General features: G+C 38.8%; 1 long non-coding RNA gene across 1 annotated transcript in view; it reads right to left on the bottom strand.

Annotated features, from left to right (window-relative positions):
* Positions 1 to 813: 813 nt before the first annotated feature.
* Positions 814 to 17,558, bottom strand: part of LOC141940639 (uncharacterized) — a 40,470-nt gene continuing 23,725 nt past the window's right edge. The window contains exon 3 of the long non-coding RNA XR_012628047.1: positions 814 to 3,347. This is a non-coding gene — a long non-coding RNA (uncharacterized LOC141940639). The remainder of the gene's footprint in view (positions 3,348 to 17,558) is intronic.

The raw sequence follows: 17,558 nt of genomic DNA on the forward strand, positions 1-17,558 counted from the left end.
TCTTTCTTCCCACAGTCACTCCCTATATTACCAAAACTGGATGTTAGGCAATTACCTAGAGGGACTATGTAATCAAAAATGTAGTTAAAAAAAAGGAAAAAAGTTCTGCTTCAACCTCTGTGTTAAGAGTTTAGAGGGAGAAAATTACAATACCTAAACTTAAGTTTAGAAATAAGGACACATGATAGTAAGAAGTGTCCTCTTCCTCATTAAAAAAAAAAACAAACAACCCCACAACAAAAAACCCCCCCATAATCAATACAGCTTGTTGAGCTTAACATGCAAGAATGATATTGCCCTGGGGTGGTGCGAAGAATCACTTGGAGTAAGTCTCTTTTGCATCTTTGCAGAACCACCCTTCAAGAAAAAAAAACAACCCATGCCCACAATCAGCAACTTCCCACAGACGACTTGCTTTGGTAGCTATCCAGATTACCTCTCCATGGACCCAATCCAAAACTCATTACTGGCAACAGGTTTTTGAAACAGCCCTGTATGCTTTTTCACAATGGGAAAGCTCTATGTTTAATTGATAGACTGGAAAGAATCTTAAACTCTTTGAAGTCTGAGACTAACAAGAGAAAAGGACATAACATTTGTCTTTGGCTTGGCAAGTGATACCTAAGGGAAAATAACTCTGTGATCTAGAAATAATGCAATTTATACATTGCTCAGTATGGTGCAAGTACATCTGATGATACCTTTACAATTAAAGGTCTGGAAGTAGCAAAATTACTTGTTGCTCCCTATTACCAACACAATTTAGCTATTTGACTTTACCAACAAATCTTTCAAAGAGAAGCATGAACAGCATTCAAAAAATGAAAAATTTTAATTAAAACACTTTAATCTGAATTTATTTTAGCAACATGCTTGCAGTTGCATTCAAACAGCATTAACAGAAAAATTTAATATGAAATAAAATACAAACGTATACAAAATCCTGTAATTTTACCATTTTATTGTTTTAGGATTTCATAATCTATTTAGAATAAACTCTGTTCAAGCTCTTCAGAAAAGTGGCCGTATTTGAAGGAATTGGCATTTTCAGTAGCATTTTAGGCAACAGCACAGTAGTGGAGTAAGCCATTACTCAGCTGATCCACATAAAAGCTGTTTTGCTTATTTAGTTTTCATCAGGGTCAAGCCACTGAATTAGTTTGTAGTTTAAACAAACATTAATGTCAGCACAAGTAAAAGGGCAGGAAAGCGTGGTCAAGGAAGAATGTACAAGAAAGACTCCAACAGTTCCAACTTACACTGATGAAACTGGAGATGGAATTTCGCTATTAAATGCACAAATAAGTAATGCTAAATATAGAGAAGTTTTTCCAACTGACACAAAATAATGATTCCAAACCTAAAGCAAATCTAAATAAGAATATAAAAATGTTACCTCCCTTCAGGAGGTTGTCTTTAAAGGCTCGACAGCATAGACTACAATCAGTATTGTCATGCAGTAGAGGACATAACTGTGTGCTTCATTACCCTTGGAAATATCTCTCTGCCAAAGGAACCATGTGTATTAGGAAACACTACCCTCTATCGTTTGACTAGTCTGAACAGCTAATGTCTCCTTAAAATGATCATTTTAGGAGGCTAACTCTGCTTTTCTTAGAAATTACTACACAAATCATGAGTTAAAACCCCACAAACCTGAAGTGCTGGTGTTTGTTAATGCACAGCCAGATCTCAACCTTCTTTTCACTCATCAACTTACTCCTTGGCTACAGCACTGAAGGGCCCTGTGACTCTGGCTTCCCCTCCAATTATTTTTTCCAAAAGGAAGGCAAGCCAAAGCCTGAAAAATAATTATTGCTTCAAATAACTGATTTTTTTTTTTTTTTAGCTTTTTTGTCCATCTACTACTTCAAATCATTAAACGATCTTTTACCATTCTCCTGTTGTATTCCCACTCACATCACTTTCCAAACCCAGAGACTTACTCTTAGAACAGCCCTTATTTCAAAGATTTTATATTTAAACGCCTTTGCTAAAAAGCTGAAGCAGCACGATCTGAAGACATAAGAATGCTATTGCAAAAGGAGAAGGTGATCTTTGAATTCAACTGTATTATGAAAAATTTCTTAGAAAGCACAAAAGGGGTCTCCTCCCATAAATAAGAAGAAAAAAAAAAAGAACAACATTCTTTCTGTCAAAGTTACTGCTTAAGAAGAGCTACAAAACTACAATTCATGAGGACTTAGACCATGCCAGCAGGATATTGGATTTAAAAGGAAGATTTTTGTTTTTCCAGCTTATTCTATATGTAAAATGAGAAGCTCTACTTGGCTAACAGCAAATAGAATGAAAGAAACACAAGGAGAAAGAGGAAGACTGCCAGGAGAAAGTACAAAGAATAATATAGTCTTGGGTGCAAGTGGCAGGGAACAGCAAGTGGAAAAAATAAGGTAAATACCTTTGTATCTTTAATTCTATTAGTTTAGAAATAGAGTTAATCAGTGCTGACACCTTTGAATTTCTTCCAAAAGAAACTGAAATTTGAAGTCCCCTAGAATCTTTTTGCCTTCTGACCTCTATTTCTAGCTCTTCTGAGTAGGAAACAAGAATAGAGTGAATCAGAAAACAAGAACCAAACGTTTAAGGATGCATTTGATTAAATACACTACTGATGTGTCAACCTGAGGATGTCTACACTGTAATTCATATGTACCACCACTTATAAACAAACAGTGCAACAGGTCTGTTTTAATCACCGCTTAAGGATGAAATTATTGTAATGTGGTATGGCTACTATTTAAGTTTCCCTCAAGCCAGCAGTGCAGCTAAAATATATTGTAAGGCCTTTCTGACCTTGGTCAGAACATGAAATACTGATGACATGATATAACGCTATTATTTGTTTACTGTCACCATAACGCAAAATGTGAAATACAGGTTGTCAGAAATACAATCAACACAGAGCTCACAATATTCCATCCTTGTCCTCCGGATGACTTCCAAGGCAGGGAGAGTAAACAGCCTTCTCCCAGCTTTCTTAGTTTCCACAGCTGAGAGTGTAGGATGTTTACAGTACCTGTCACTCAGGGCTCTCGAAAACAGACCAAATGTCAGCAGACCTAGTAGAGACTTCATCACTGATTGCCAGAAACATGCATATGTCAAGTAAAGGGAGGGAAAAAAAATCCCATATCCATTCATTTTATACCATATGAATCCAAATCAATGTTAAGTCCTTTGTGCACAAGTTGGGAGGTGTAAGAAAAGTTCAAAATCAAGCTGAGCTTCAGCATCTCCAGAGGACAGCCACTGTTATTGCCACCGTGGTATTGCAAGGCTTCCTGCCAGTTCAGTCCAAAGTACTCCTGGATGACCTGAAGATGTGTCTGCAGAAAAGAGAGAATTCACCATTTTAATGAGTGCGCATAAATCCACTAGCAAACAAATACAAAATCAAGCAGAAAAACTGTATTTGCATTTCACGAGTAAGAGCCATCATGTAATTCTTCCAAAGGACTGGAAGCTTTTTAACGCAATTTAAAAGCAATATCCTGGAGTGCTGGCTTAGAGGAATGCCTACAATATATGGCTTATTTTCAATTACCAGAGGAATGATGGTTCTGGGACACCTTGGAATACTGTAAGGAAAAGGATACTTTGAAAGACACTGCTTGGCAAATTTAAGAGTTCAGTTATACAACAACTGATGACTTAACGCAGTCTAGGTGTGTTTGAAATTATATTTTCCTCTGAGAAACAGGTTAAGTATTCAGTTTCCTTAAATATAACACCTCTAAGGGAAGAGGAAAAAACAAAATAAAAAAAATGAGAATCTAATTGTAAGTAACAAAAAGTTTTTCTCATGTAGAACAAAAGCCAAAATCCTCAGAAGAGAAAAATTTCCACTTAAACAGGTTTTAGTACAACATAAGAAACATTTTGGGACAAGATTATTAATAGTTTCTTCTTTAAAAAACAATGCACATGAAAAAAAAAAGTGCAAGTAACTGGGGTCCTGAATCATCTTACAAAAATCACAGCAACTTGCTTTAAGAAAAGTTAATTTGCTGTTGAAAAGGCAGAGGAGATTTATCTGAGAGCTTAATGCATAGAAAGGTTGCCCCAATACTACTACTGTTCTCACCATTATATGAGCACCATTTATAGCATGGTATATTGGGCAGCTTTCTGAAGAAACAGCTTTCCTTTGGGCATAAAGTATGTTTCAGCTGGACTAAAGTAATTGCATAATTTTCTCCTCCACCATTACCTGCATCTCATTCCAGTACTTCTGAAAATCAGGTCACATATCTAAAAGCCCAGTTTGTGCAGTCACAAAAATCCCCGCTGGGGATCCCACTGGGTCAAGATAAAGAACTACAGCAGCAGGAGGGGGAAAGAGGGAGACTATGTAATTGCACGCCTCACTCTACCATTCGTAAGAAGGCCTAGATATTCGCAGGAGCCTGAAAAGTTGAAATAAAACTGAAGGCACAGATAACCTTCACCTTTCAGTCTGCTACAAAATATGAACTGCAAGGGCAAAGGAGACAAAATTTGCAAAAAATAGAATATTTCCTTCTCAAACTGTCCGAATAAATCAGCTCTCTGGTCAGCAGCCAAACAATCTACACTAGTTCTGCGCTCAGAAGATGCATTTTTCCTGAAAACACTCCACCAGTTTTACACGTTGACTGGGGCCGTGGATTGGATCTAAGACACATAGCAAAGAGGGAAATCCCTGCCCTTTAATCAAGCAGCCAAGTCAGAGTGACAGGTAACCCTGCAAGAAACAGAATGGCCTGGTGTTGGCTCAACAGTGAATCCAGCAGTAGAAACAAAAAGTGCAGAAAGAAAATCACAGAGCTGCACCCACAGAGCAAGAAAAAGGAGTAAATCTCGGAATAATCCAGGTGCGAACACACCTCAGGAGGTCATCTAGTCCCAGCCCCTGCTGGAGGCAGGGCCAGCTTCAAAGTCCCACATGAACAGCTGCTAGAGACCTTGTATTTCTCATTCAAGGTTTTCCAGATTAAGTACAATTTGCAGAAGGCACTTCAACCCTTTACAAGAGAGTAGGAAAATAACATTTGGTAGTCTCTGACTTTACCACAGTACTTTCAACCTCTGGCAGACAGACATCTGATATTTCTACTGTCAATAGATCCTATTTTGGTCCTCTCAGGGCTATGATGAATTTTTTTTTATAGTCAAGTGATCAGTCATGACATCATCTTGATTTGCATCTTTTATTACTGTTGGTTAGAATATTTATTTACTAATATTTTATTTTCCTTGTACAATTCAAACTTCAAAGCTTAAAATCAGAGAGTTGACTCTGAAAACTTTAACCTATGTTAGACCCTCTAACATTAAAACAGTTTTCCGAAGTTTAATACATGGAAAATAAGTGGAAACAAAAAAGTTACATCCTCTCCCCAATAACGCAGTATGTCCCTAGGGCAAAAAAAACCTCTAACTATGTAAATTTAGAGAGCATGGATATTATATTTGCTAAAAAGTAAGTAGCAGGAAAAAACCAAAATGCCTGCTTTGGCTTTTTTCTATAGCAAGAAAGAATTCTGCTTTCAAAATAAGCCTATGAACTATTGGAACTGTTGGTCTCATATCTAAGAAAATTTGAGAGCCAGTGCAATAATAGGCAACATACTGTCAGCACACAAAGGAAGAAAAATTGTCAACAAGGGAAATGATGCAGTGACACGGAAATACTCAAAGAGATGAAGGAAAAACAGTCCAGAAACTCAGAACAAGAAAAATCAGAATAAAAACTACCAAAATATTATTGTCTCATACTATTATGGAATCCCAAACTCTTTTGAGACTTACTTACTACATATTCTTCATCTTTGGTATTTAAATGAATGACACAACTGACTTAGGACTTTAAAAGTCAGTGTTGCATATATATTTCAGATATTCTTCCCACCAGATAGTTATAACAACTTCAAACAATTTAAGGAAATCTTCTGGTAAGAACTGCATTTATCCTCAACACAGTAATTCATATCCTGAAGGGTCTACATTCAAAACAAGCGACAGGAGAACATGACAGCAATGAAATGATTACATTAAGCACAGATCTGCTATATTTCTTCTGCTTCTCTATTGACCGCCTTTGACTTCCAAATCATTTCAGATTGTATTTTATTTTTACCAGTATTTATGAACTCTGAATGATGCTTCTAAGGTGAGATACTTGGAGAGGGGTAGGAAGTTACATACATTACATCCCTTTGCCAAAATAGATGCCTGCCATTGCTAGGTACAGTTCCTCATCTACGTCTAGGTACCCAGATAGTAGCAAAAAAACCCAACCCAAACCCACCAGCTTTCATTGCAAAGCATGTCCTTCTATAGGTGTCTGGGAAGAAATAAAGCTGGTGATTTGCCGGCAAGTCCTGCACAAGGCTAGGCTAAAATTCTGCAGCTGAGGGAGTTAAGGGAAAGCACTACCTGCACAGATAGCCACACAGGTGATCATGGTCTCAGCAAAGCCATCACAACAGTAAGGATAAACTGCTGCAAAAAAGCCTTCTCCCCCAGCTCTTCAAGAGACAAGGTATTAGTGAAACAGTTATTTAGCTGATCCTAGAATCTCTTCTCCCTCCCTTGGCTTCGCTATCCTACACTTGAGGGATATGACTGTAAAAGATAATACAGAGAGTTACGAAAGAAGCAGCTGCTGAAAGAATATAGTGCAACAACAAAAACCAACAACCCCAAAACCCAACTGAAGTACTGCGCTGGCGTCACCTGGAAGGAAGAGATCCTGAATTGCACAATACAGGCTACACTATAAGAGACTGTAGTCAGTCATTCACTTTCATTTCACAACAAAGCATGAAAGGAAAGAACTGAAAAGAAAATCTATTCTCTTCCCTTTTTAGCAAGTTAAATATTTAATTTCTTGTGATGACAAGAAGTTGGGTGCCAACATACACAAATTACTCACTGCTCACTTTACAGAATATGTTATAGTCAAGAACCACTCAATTATATCACCCAACAGCAGATGATTGGAAAATAAAGAAAAATGACCCAGAGTTTGTAAACAGGGAGAAAATGATATATAGTGTGAGGTATAACACCTTTACAGCCTTGCCAGATGAGCTGACATCCTGTTGCTTTCCATGTACTTGTGGCCCTCTGAAAAAAGCTTACCTTCCTGCTACCTCTGCATCAGACACCATTAAAATGGGACAAACTATCACTGAACATTATGAATATTATGGCATTAGTAAACCTAGGGAGGCACTATTTACATGGCAAGCCCTCTTACACTGCCTCTTACAAATGGAAAAAGTTCCAAAACCTTCCTCAAAATTATTCTATAATGCACACAGGGAAGGTTAATCTGCCTACAAAGAGGCTACCTGATCCACCTGCAGTGACCCACTTGAGGGGTAAAATACTTGTGCTGTATCCCCCTACTGAACAGAGAGCTTAAAAAACAGCAGGACCAGGGAATACTTTAAGGTATTTAAAACTCTTCCTTCCTTGCCTGGTGGAGTCCTGGAGTAAAGACTGTGTGGTCTTTGCACTTGGAGATACATCCCAAATTACCTCTTTCACTGACCTGCCAACCTCAAAAAGCAACTAGCAACATCTAAAGTACAACAGTCGTGCCAATTTGGGAAGGAGCAGGCAAAGTGGCAAGCATCCTCAGAGCTTTGCTAGAGTCTGGTGGATCCCCCTTCATATGTCTTCATCCTTACATGGTAGCTGTGAAGACCACAAACTGCTCGTTTCTGCTGTCCTCCTACTACATAAAGCATCATTTCCATCAAAATTGCCAAGTTTTTCTTCTCACCCGCCTGCTCCTGGAAGGGCACACAGCTTCAGTGAACATCTTCTGGTCCTGGTAACAATGATTTGTTATTGACTTTCTTCAAAAAACCCCGGCATGGTTATAAGATTACTTCAAGCCCATGCCACCAATGAATTTATGTTTTTTCCTGTCCTGATCATTCTGTGTTACGTTTTGGTTATGTGCACTTATATATCTGGGTATGTAAGGAGGAAGCCCAGGGTCTCTGTCTGGTGAGAAAGACCTAAAAATGGAGGTGGATCTCAGGGCTCTCCTCTAGCAACTGCATGTGCCTTCAGCTTTGAAGAAAGGAAATTCTCTCATTCATTTCCTTCATAAGCCTTGCAGCTCTTTGAAGGGAGGTGAAAAAAAAGTTTCCTTTTCCATGTAACTGCTCTAAGACACACACAGAATAAATAAAGAAAATCTGAAATTAAAAGTCCTTAGTATGTTTTTAAACTAGCTAAAAGAAACATTAGGTTTTTTTTTTTTTTTGCCCTGGGAGTCAGAAGCAACATAGTGTGAGAAGAATGGCCACCACATAGAAGCCACAAAATACAGTGGAAAATATAAAAGCAAGCAGACTGTAGATTGGCAATTGCCCCATCTTTGAATGAGAAACATTTCCAATACTATATAAATACATAAACTGCCACCAGATGTCAGTACAGCCTAGAGAATTGCTAGTTCAACCCTCCACTCCAGGCTGATTTATTTAACACCCCCTCACAACTGTCCGGGTACACAAATCCAGCCCTGCCATCAGTCCTGAATGGAAAGAGTCACACAAAATAGAAAGTCTCATTTCCATACGGAGGAGCAGCCCCTGGGGCCTGCCATATGATCTCATTTGCATGTTATCAACGTGCAAAAAAATTAAATACAAAGCTGTAAGAACAGGCATCAGTTTCTACTGCCGCAGGACATCAAGAACCAGGCTTGATACTAAATAATCTCTAATTAAGATTCAATGCCCTCCTTTGTCACACTTGTCAGACTCTCTAGCTATGGCATGCGTCTTTGCCCCACACATTTGCATTCCCTCTGTTCCTAAATAGCTTTAGTCTCCTTAGATTATGCTGCAAGGTGTTGGGGAATATTTAGCAACGAGGTTGCTAAGCTAAATAAAGCTTTTCTGCAAAACAAGCATTAGCACGATTGTCCTTGTGCTACAGCAGAGGTTCCCTCCACTTTCTCCCTGTCTCTTTGATTTTTTACAAGAGTTGTAAGAAAAGTGTCTCCGAAGCATCTCCAGCTGAGGTGATTTTACTTAGAAAATTCTAACAGCAACATTCATCTCTTTTCTTCATGCAAATAAACATAAAAATTTACAGTTTCTCAGTGGTAAAAAATTGTTTCAGCAATACAGATGTTGCACAAAAACATTCTGTCCAAATTCAGTTACATACTTTGCTACTAAAGCTATTAACTAGAGAAGTTTCATAGGTTACTTAAATAATGTGCAGGACTTACTGTATCAGTGCATAGATTAAAAACAATCATAAAAGGAATGAAACCACTCCCCCCCCCCAACATAACCTACATTATTTAGTCTTAGCAAGAATTATCAGCTTTGCTAGTTTATAGATCAGGTTTTCTGTCCTTACCACTACCAACAAGTCTTATTTGTAGAAACCAAGAAAAGAATTGTCAAGTGATTAAGAAATCTAACTAATGTCATTTTTGCTTGGCATAGAACCACTGAATGTTGATGATACCCCAATTACTATTTTGTGAGAAATATGCAGGTAAGCAAAACAAGAAACATACATTGACCTGTGGAATTTTAAATTAGGATAACTTTGGTTTTAATTCATTTCTTAGGTACAGGGTAATCTAAGAAACCAGGCTTATGGTTTTAACACTGGTTTGTTGCATGACCTTACAAAAACCATCTTAAATTTTCTTAGCAAATGCAGTCAACTCAGTGCACATATATTCTTACAGTCCACATAAAGAACTTCAAAAATCATTTAATTAAAAGAAACTTTATGTTAAGTTAAAAACCATGAACAGAAATGGAACTTTTTAGGCTGATGGCTAGGAAGTTAATTTACTGAAACATCTCTGTCATGCCTTATAGGGTGTTTTTAGCACAGCTCTGAGGTTTCAACTTAAGTTTTAAGCCTACCGCACTCTTAGATTTCTTTTGCATGGTTTCATATCTCAAGTTGAGTAAAATCAGAAGAGCAGCAAAACCACAGATACACAGAGGCTTTTTTGGAGCATTTATGTTTTCTTAATATTGATGCTGGACAACTTGGATATTAATATGGAAAGGAGAAATAAAATGCAGAGAGGCAGACAGCATCCCAGAAAATTTACCTTACGTAATTCTGAAGGGGAGATGGAGTACAAACTACCTAGTAGTTGAGAGGCAGCAACCACAAAAAATGAATCTGAAGTAAATAACTTCACAGGAAACCCCCAAACCACTTAACATGGTATCAAAGGTACATCCAAATGAAGAACACCTCTAATTTCGTACCTAAATTAAGCCCTGGAACCTCCCTCCAATTCAGGCGAGCTACATAGTCTCAGAAGTTTCTCTTGGAGCAGTCTGATCATGGACTCAGGAGGAAAGGCAAGTTTTGTTGGAAACCTGACTAAGTGCTTAATTAAACATAAAACCTACAAGCATGTTTCACCTTGCTTTTGAGTTTCATCAGGAAACCTTTGCACAATTCCTATTTTGTTCCATACAACTGCAAGTCTTTGTCAGGTTAAAACAAGAGGTAATTTATGTGCACTCTCTAAACTGGAATTTTTAATTCATGAGTCTTGGCTCTAATTGTAACAAAGACCCTTGAGGCTCATAGTTTCTCTCTGTTAACTTCTCTCCCTCAAATTCTCTACACGTAAACACTTGTTTCTACAACCGCCCTTCTGCAAGTCATTTTTTCCCCATTTTTTGCATGTATAAAACATGCAAAAACCAATCCCAAGTGCCTCAGTTTTATATGTGCCACTTGCTCAGTGTGAGTTTGATATGCCCAGGTGACAAGTACTATATTCCAGTCACTCTCTCTTCAGGAAATCAAGAACATTACTGGCATCAAGAGTACATGACAACAGCAGCTTGCACCCTATGCCAGAATAACAGAATAACCAGCCCCTTTTCCCCAGGAAATCTAACCTCTTTAAAGGTTTTGGGAAGGTAAATAAGAATTTCAGCTTCTACCGGAACAAAACTGCAAAGCAGCACTTAAACGTACTTAAGATTTCACATCAGCAGCAAAATTTGAGTAGAAAGAAGCTTACAGTCAGTTATTATTTAGCACCTATTTAGCACAACTTCATTTCCTAAAATCTTTAAATTAAAAGTTCACCCTTGAACGCCAAAGGGCTTTTTGCGTCCTTCTCTAAATTACCTAAACTATGTTCAGCTAGCCTCTAACACTTCCTCTACACACACCAGGCAGCTAGCTCTGCTGCTGAATGAACTGTAGCAAATGGCATTCAAGCTGTGAGACTTTGATAGAGGCTGGCATTTCAATAGTTACAAGGCAGTGTTTGCATGACTGAGCAGATGGAGTATGGTGGATGAATCCTTTTTCCTCTACCGAAAAAAGTTCTAGATAAAGATGGCTTTAAGAAAGGGAAATTGCCAACCTGAAACGTTGTCATTTTTACGTAGACAAGTAGGAATGAGGTTTGGCACAATACCTGAAAGACTTTAGAGTCAATTTTTCTTGCTGCTGTTGGTTTAAGAGTGCTATTAAATTCACTGAGCAAGAATTAAGAAATGCAGGAAGCATTTCCTATTGCTAATGCTTAAGGTTACTACAACCATGTTAAAGTAGTTTTGTTGGTTCATTTGTTTATAACGATACCCCTTTTTAAGGATTTACATGTAAGTTTTACAGAAAAGTATGCATTATTAGGGAATCTCCATCCTTCAGCTATTTTCCCCATCTTAGATCCTTCAATCTCCTCACTTCTTCATTCACTACCCAGATTTTCTTTTAGTCTCCAAGCACAGTAGTTGCCTCAAGTTTCACTCTTCTATTTTCATCCTAGACCCTCTTCAGGTTAACTTAGCTAACAGTGTTCTTGCCAAAGTCCAAATATATTTGCACTATTCCATCCCCCTGCATTTTGAGTTGTCCATCATCTTTTCTGTGACAGTCTAGACCTAGCTCAGCTCTCTTATTCAGCTACTTTATTTTTTCTTTCCTTCTCTATCAGAAGATCCTCCATGTGTTTTTAAAGTGGAGATCCTGAAAAGCTCTTCTGGACATCCAGTCTCGGGGTGACCTACTTTGCAGTTTTAAAAAAATTGCCACCTTTGTAAACACGGTCCGGAAAACTGCCTCTACTCCAAATCTGTGTCCAATGGTACATATGAAATCTTTCTTCATCTCTCCATCACTTCAAGAAAAATACGCCTGCCAACTCAAACACGTCATTAATACTTGCAACTCCACAGACCCAGCCAAACACCCAGTCTTGCAGATTCTTTATGCATAAAATCTAAATTGCAGATCCTTACATTTCTGACCCATCCAGTGACTCTTCTTCTTCCAGATTCACTTTTACACAATATTCTCCAATGAAGGAAAGGCAAAAATCTTGCTGTGACTGTAACACATTCAGAAAACTACTATCAGAAAGAATAGTTTAAGTAGTCATGCTTTTACATCCTCTTACGGCTACTCCTTCTCCATTGAATCAAATGGCAGCTAGTCATCGTCTAGGCCTATGAAGGTCTACAATCATCCTTCCCCCCTATTAAGCCATCTTCTCTACCTCCAGTTATCACATGATGTCAGCCTCTGCCCCCCAGGTTACAGTTTCTATGAAGCCTCATTTGTGCTTTCCTCTACGTTGTGTCTTAGAAGAAATGCAATTTCCAACTCCATAGCCTCCCCCTCAGTCCTTCCTCCTTGCCTCTTCACCTTGCCTACAAAAAAAAGATTTAAGCAACGAACTGGTGTTACTGGTTTGCCAGCCCCACCAGTGCTGCCTTGCCCAATGCTCTCCTCAGTGCATCTACCCACTGTGATCCAAAACTACGTCAAGGATCTCACAGAAACCACGGTGCTGAGCACCACCACATGCTGCAGTACACTGAACATCTGACGACAGCTTATAAAGTCATTTAACTCATTTTAGGGTCAGAATGTCAAATCAGCAACACCAAAGAAAAAATTTGAGAGCAGTAAAAACTAAAAAAAAAGGATTTAAACTGAAACTTAAAAAAAGGATTTAAACTCACCACTTGAACATAAAGATAGTAACAAAACCCACCTGAACATACTTTATTTTCTCCTAAATAGGCAGTAAACTTAAAACTTTATTAGTATTTCAGTGAGGCTCATCACTATGGTATGTGAGCAACCCAAGATCAAATTGCTCATCTGTATTAAACAACAGTTGCTGCGGGATGAAAACAAGCAGGGCTTCAGTTTTACAGAAACTCAGCTGAGGTTTCTGTTTGGCAAAGACTATGTATTTGAAACAAGGCATGGATCCAGATCCCATTTGATCTGGTTCTTCCTGATGCATAGATTTCAGGTAAATTCAATAGCTCCTCTCCCTCCCCTCCATGCAACACAAAGCTTTTCCCTCTGTGCGCTAACAGGATTAAGTGTCACATTTAAATTTCATCAAACTCCACTTTGTTTTCTTGCCCCTTCCCTGAATTAGCAGATTACTGCCGAAGCAGGCAACAAACACATGGCTTCTCCCACTCGTTAACATCACAGACACACAGTGGCACATATCCAAGCTCTGTTTTACTGCAGAGGATACAGCTTCTGTGGATGTGAACAGAGGATACAGCTTCTGTGGATGTGAACAGAGGATACAGCTTCTGTGGATGTGAACAGAGGATACAGCTTCTGTGGATGTGAACAGAGGATACAGCTTCTGTGGATGTGAACAGAGGATACAGCTTCTGTGGATGTGAACAGAGGATACAGCTTCTGTGGATGTGAACAGAGGATACAGCTTCTGTGGATGTGAACAGAGGATACAGCTTCTGTGGATGTGAACAGAGGATACAGCTTCTGTGGATGTGAACAGAGGATACAGCTTCTGTGGATGTGAACAGAGGATACAGCTTCTGTGGATGTGAACAGAGGATACAGCTTCTGTGGATGTGAACAGAGGATACAGCTTCTGTGGATGTGAACAGAGGATACAGCTTCTGTGGATGTGAACAGAGGATACAGCTTCTGTGGATGTGAACAGAGGATACAGCTTCTGTGGATGTGAACAGAGGATACAGCTTCTGTGGATGTGAACAGAGGATACAGCTTCTGTGGATGTGAACAGAGGATACAGCTTCTGTGGATGTGAACAGAGGATACAGCTTCTGTGGATGTGAACAGAGGATACAGCTTCTGTGGATGTGAACAGAGGATACAGCTTCTGTGGATGTGAACAGAGGATACAGCTTCTGTGGATGTGAACAGAGGATACAGCTTCTGTGGATGTGAACAGAGGATACAGCTTCTGTGGATGTGAACAGAGGATACAGCTTCTGTGGATGTGAACAATCTCCAGCGAGAGCTTAACACATCAGCCCATTTCCTCCATTGGAAGGGAGTCTCCCAACTCATGCTCTGAACAAACACGAGTCCCGGAGCCAGCCCATGGACAGTGTTTACAGAAACAGCAATGCCACCAATAGGAAAGTTTCAGATACTTTGGAATAAAAATAGTTCGAAAGAAGAATGGAAAAACACAAAAAAAGGCAGCAGTTGTGGGTTTTTTTAATGAAAAAGTGGTAAATTAAGCATTAGTCAAATGTTGGTACATGTTTTTAGTTATTTCATAAGGAGGCTTCTTTAAAAACCACATCTATTTTACTGTGGTTGAAGTAAATCTTACGCTGAACAAAGGAACTGAAAGGTACCAATTTAGCAGCAGTTCTGTATTTCCATCCCCACCTCTCCTCTTGGTGCCTAACATACATGTACAAATGACGGGCTCAAGTAGTGCCGATATAAAATAAGGGAACACCTTTTTGTTGTGGTTTTTAAATTATTTTTAAGTGCACTGAAAAACTTTCTATTTTCACAAAGTTTGGGCAGTCTAAAGGCAAGGGTAGCTGAAGTACTTATAAACGTTCTGTACCATCTGTAATTCTTCATATATGCACTTTGACAACCCTATTTAATTAGCATCAACCTTTCACCACTTAGCATAGTGCTAAGTATTAGTCTATTTTTATTTTATTTATTTTAAGGAAGTAGAACAATACAGTGATCATCAAAAATAGTACATCAAAATAGTACACGCTGTACCCTATACTTAAACAAATAAACACAGACAACTATAATCCAAGAGTATGATATATAAATATTAACTCTAAGCTTCACAAAGTTCATGAGAATTAAAACTTTTGGAAAACCCAGTCCATCTGGTAATTGAAGTGGTTTCGATTTCTCAGTCACTAACGCAGAAATGAGGCAGAAAGCTGCTCTTGACATGCATTTTGCCTATGAATCAAACTTGTAACATCTTATAGTCAATGAATAATACAAGGCAAGTAGGCATAAGACAAAAATGCATGCCTTTTTTTGTTTCTATCTCACTTCCAGCCCTACAACCCACCTGATGGCTACAACAGAAATGGCTGATAGGAAGCAGGAGGCAAAGAAGCGTCAGTCAGAAGCAATGCGGGTATCCAGGCTCCACCCGAGAAGCAGGAAGGAAGAAACTCAAGGGTCAGCAGCAGAAGATAAGGACAGAGACAGACTCCAGCATAAGAATTTTTGTAAGTAAATGGCCTGGCAATGGAAATAATGTTTTGAAAAGTTTCCATGCCTCCTCCCGCATAGAGGCTGCTAAATCGCATCCTGTTGCCCCGCTCAGGGCTGTGAATCATTGTGTTAACCTGGAATAGTGCCACTCACCTCCAGAGCTTCTCTCTGCTACAAAAGTAGCAGACAGCTACTCACAAAAAGAAACCCCTTCTAGACCCAACCATCAAACAGTGGACAGAGGCTTTATTTTCTTTCCCAAGTCTTACAACACTAGGAAATCTCAGAAGCAGCAGGGGGGGGGGTGGAGGGGGGGGGAGAAAAATATTTAAAAAATAAAAAAATCAAGCAACCGCCTACAGTTCTGCCTGTGCCCTTCCTGGCTAAAGATGAGAGCCGGCAGCTAGTATTTCAGATTGCTTGATGCAAGTGACCTCTCCAACCACCACCCCATATTAACTTCCTGACCAAGCTAAGTGAAAGCCTGCCAAGTATTAAAGGGAGAAGAAAGGGATGTAAGCAGCTCGGGTACTTCCTTTCTGGAGATATTTTTGACCAGCGCTGCAATTCTACGGGTCTTATCTGAAGAACTGACACGTTAGGCAGAGTTCAGCAACATCCTGATTTTACCTTCTATGCTAAGCACAAACTGAAAGAGAGGGCAGATGGCAAGTGCCACAGAGGTTGTTTGTTAAGAGGCTACGCAAAATAATCGGAGTGCCTTGCGAGGAGATGAAAAAGCCATGATGTCTACCTTCTCTCCTGTCCTGACTTACATTTCTAGCTAGAAATACCCTACTCTCTCTTCAGAGTTGCAGTGACTGACATTTGCACGCTCACCACCCTGGCAGGCTGCACAAGCTGCACTGAAACCACTCTGTCATCACTGTTAGCCACTTCAGCAGAGGTCAAAAACTGAATTTAAGAAGCATGGTAACATATACACCCCCTTCATAACAGAGTATCTGTCCTGGTGCTGTTCATACCAGTGCCAGGAAACTCTGTTCTCAAGAGCCCAGCAACATGACACCTCTCACCAACACAACAGTAATGTCAAGAGATGCTAAAACGGGAACCAAAGAGGAAGTTGAAAGTTAAGTTAGGTTCAGATTTTAATTTTTAAAACAATAAAATTCTCCATTCTGAAATGATAAATGTAGAAGTGAAGATTGAATGATCTTCAGTTTTACATCACGTGTCTTCAGATTCTTTATAAAAGAAATCTTCTGCAGCAGAATTTACTGCAACAATACTAATTTCTCTGAACACATTTGAAAGCATACACCTTGTTTTCTAAAATGTAAATATTTTACTCTTACTAAATTCAAACTGACTGGAAACTTAAAATGAGATCTGACACAAATCATAGTAGAAAAACATAATCTATACTAACCTACAAGAATTACTGCATTCAAGGTACATTAGTTACCTTTTTGGTCAGCTCAAAGAGACTTTCATCCCACCAGCTGATAGTTCTCTCCTAAGAGGAGAAAACTGGTTCCAGCAAATCAATTCCAGCAAATTAAAGCAGAATATTAAGAACATAAGGCAAAATGCAATCAAATCAGAGAGATGATTTATTGCTTATAATGAAAACTAGAGGACTTATACTTTTAGATGTCCTCTTCAGTAAGCAACTGAAACTCAATGCAAACTATTTCTCAATATGTGATGTCACAACCCTGATTTAGTTCATGATGCAATTTTTAGCACATGCTGTTTCCACTCTCATACTTCACATGACATAACAGATTTGCTGCAGCCGTGGAAACATCTTTAAAAAGTTAAAAACTACTTACTTTTAAAGCAAAAATGCTGTATCCGTACATTAGAGGTTGAACTGTACAAGTTTTATTAGGAGCTACTGAATCCCTAGGAACAAAGATACTTCACCAGTATCTAAAACAGAGAGCAGACACTCTACAGATGCTGTTAGAAGCATTTGCTTTTTCTACAGCTTTCATGGAAGAGAATGCGTATCTTGTAACTCAATACACCTACCAAGTATAGACTGCCACCAGTTGAGAAAACTTCTCTGCAAGACAAGCACTGAC

This window comes from Strix uralensis, chromosome 3 (assembly GCF_047716275.1).
Source record: "Strix uralensis isolate ZFMK-TIS-50842 chromosome 3, bStrUra1, whole genome shotgun sequence".
Classification (NCBI taxonomy): domain Eukaryota; kingdom Metazoa; phylum Chordata; class Aves; order Strigiformes; family Strigidae; genus Strix; species Strix uralensis.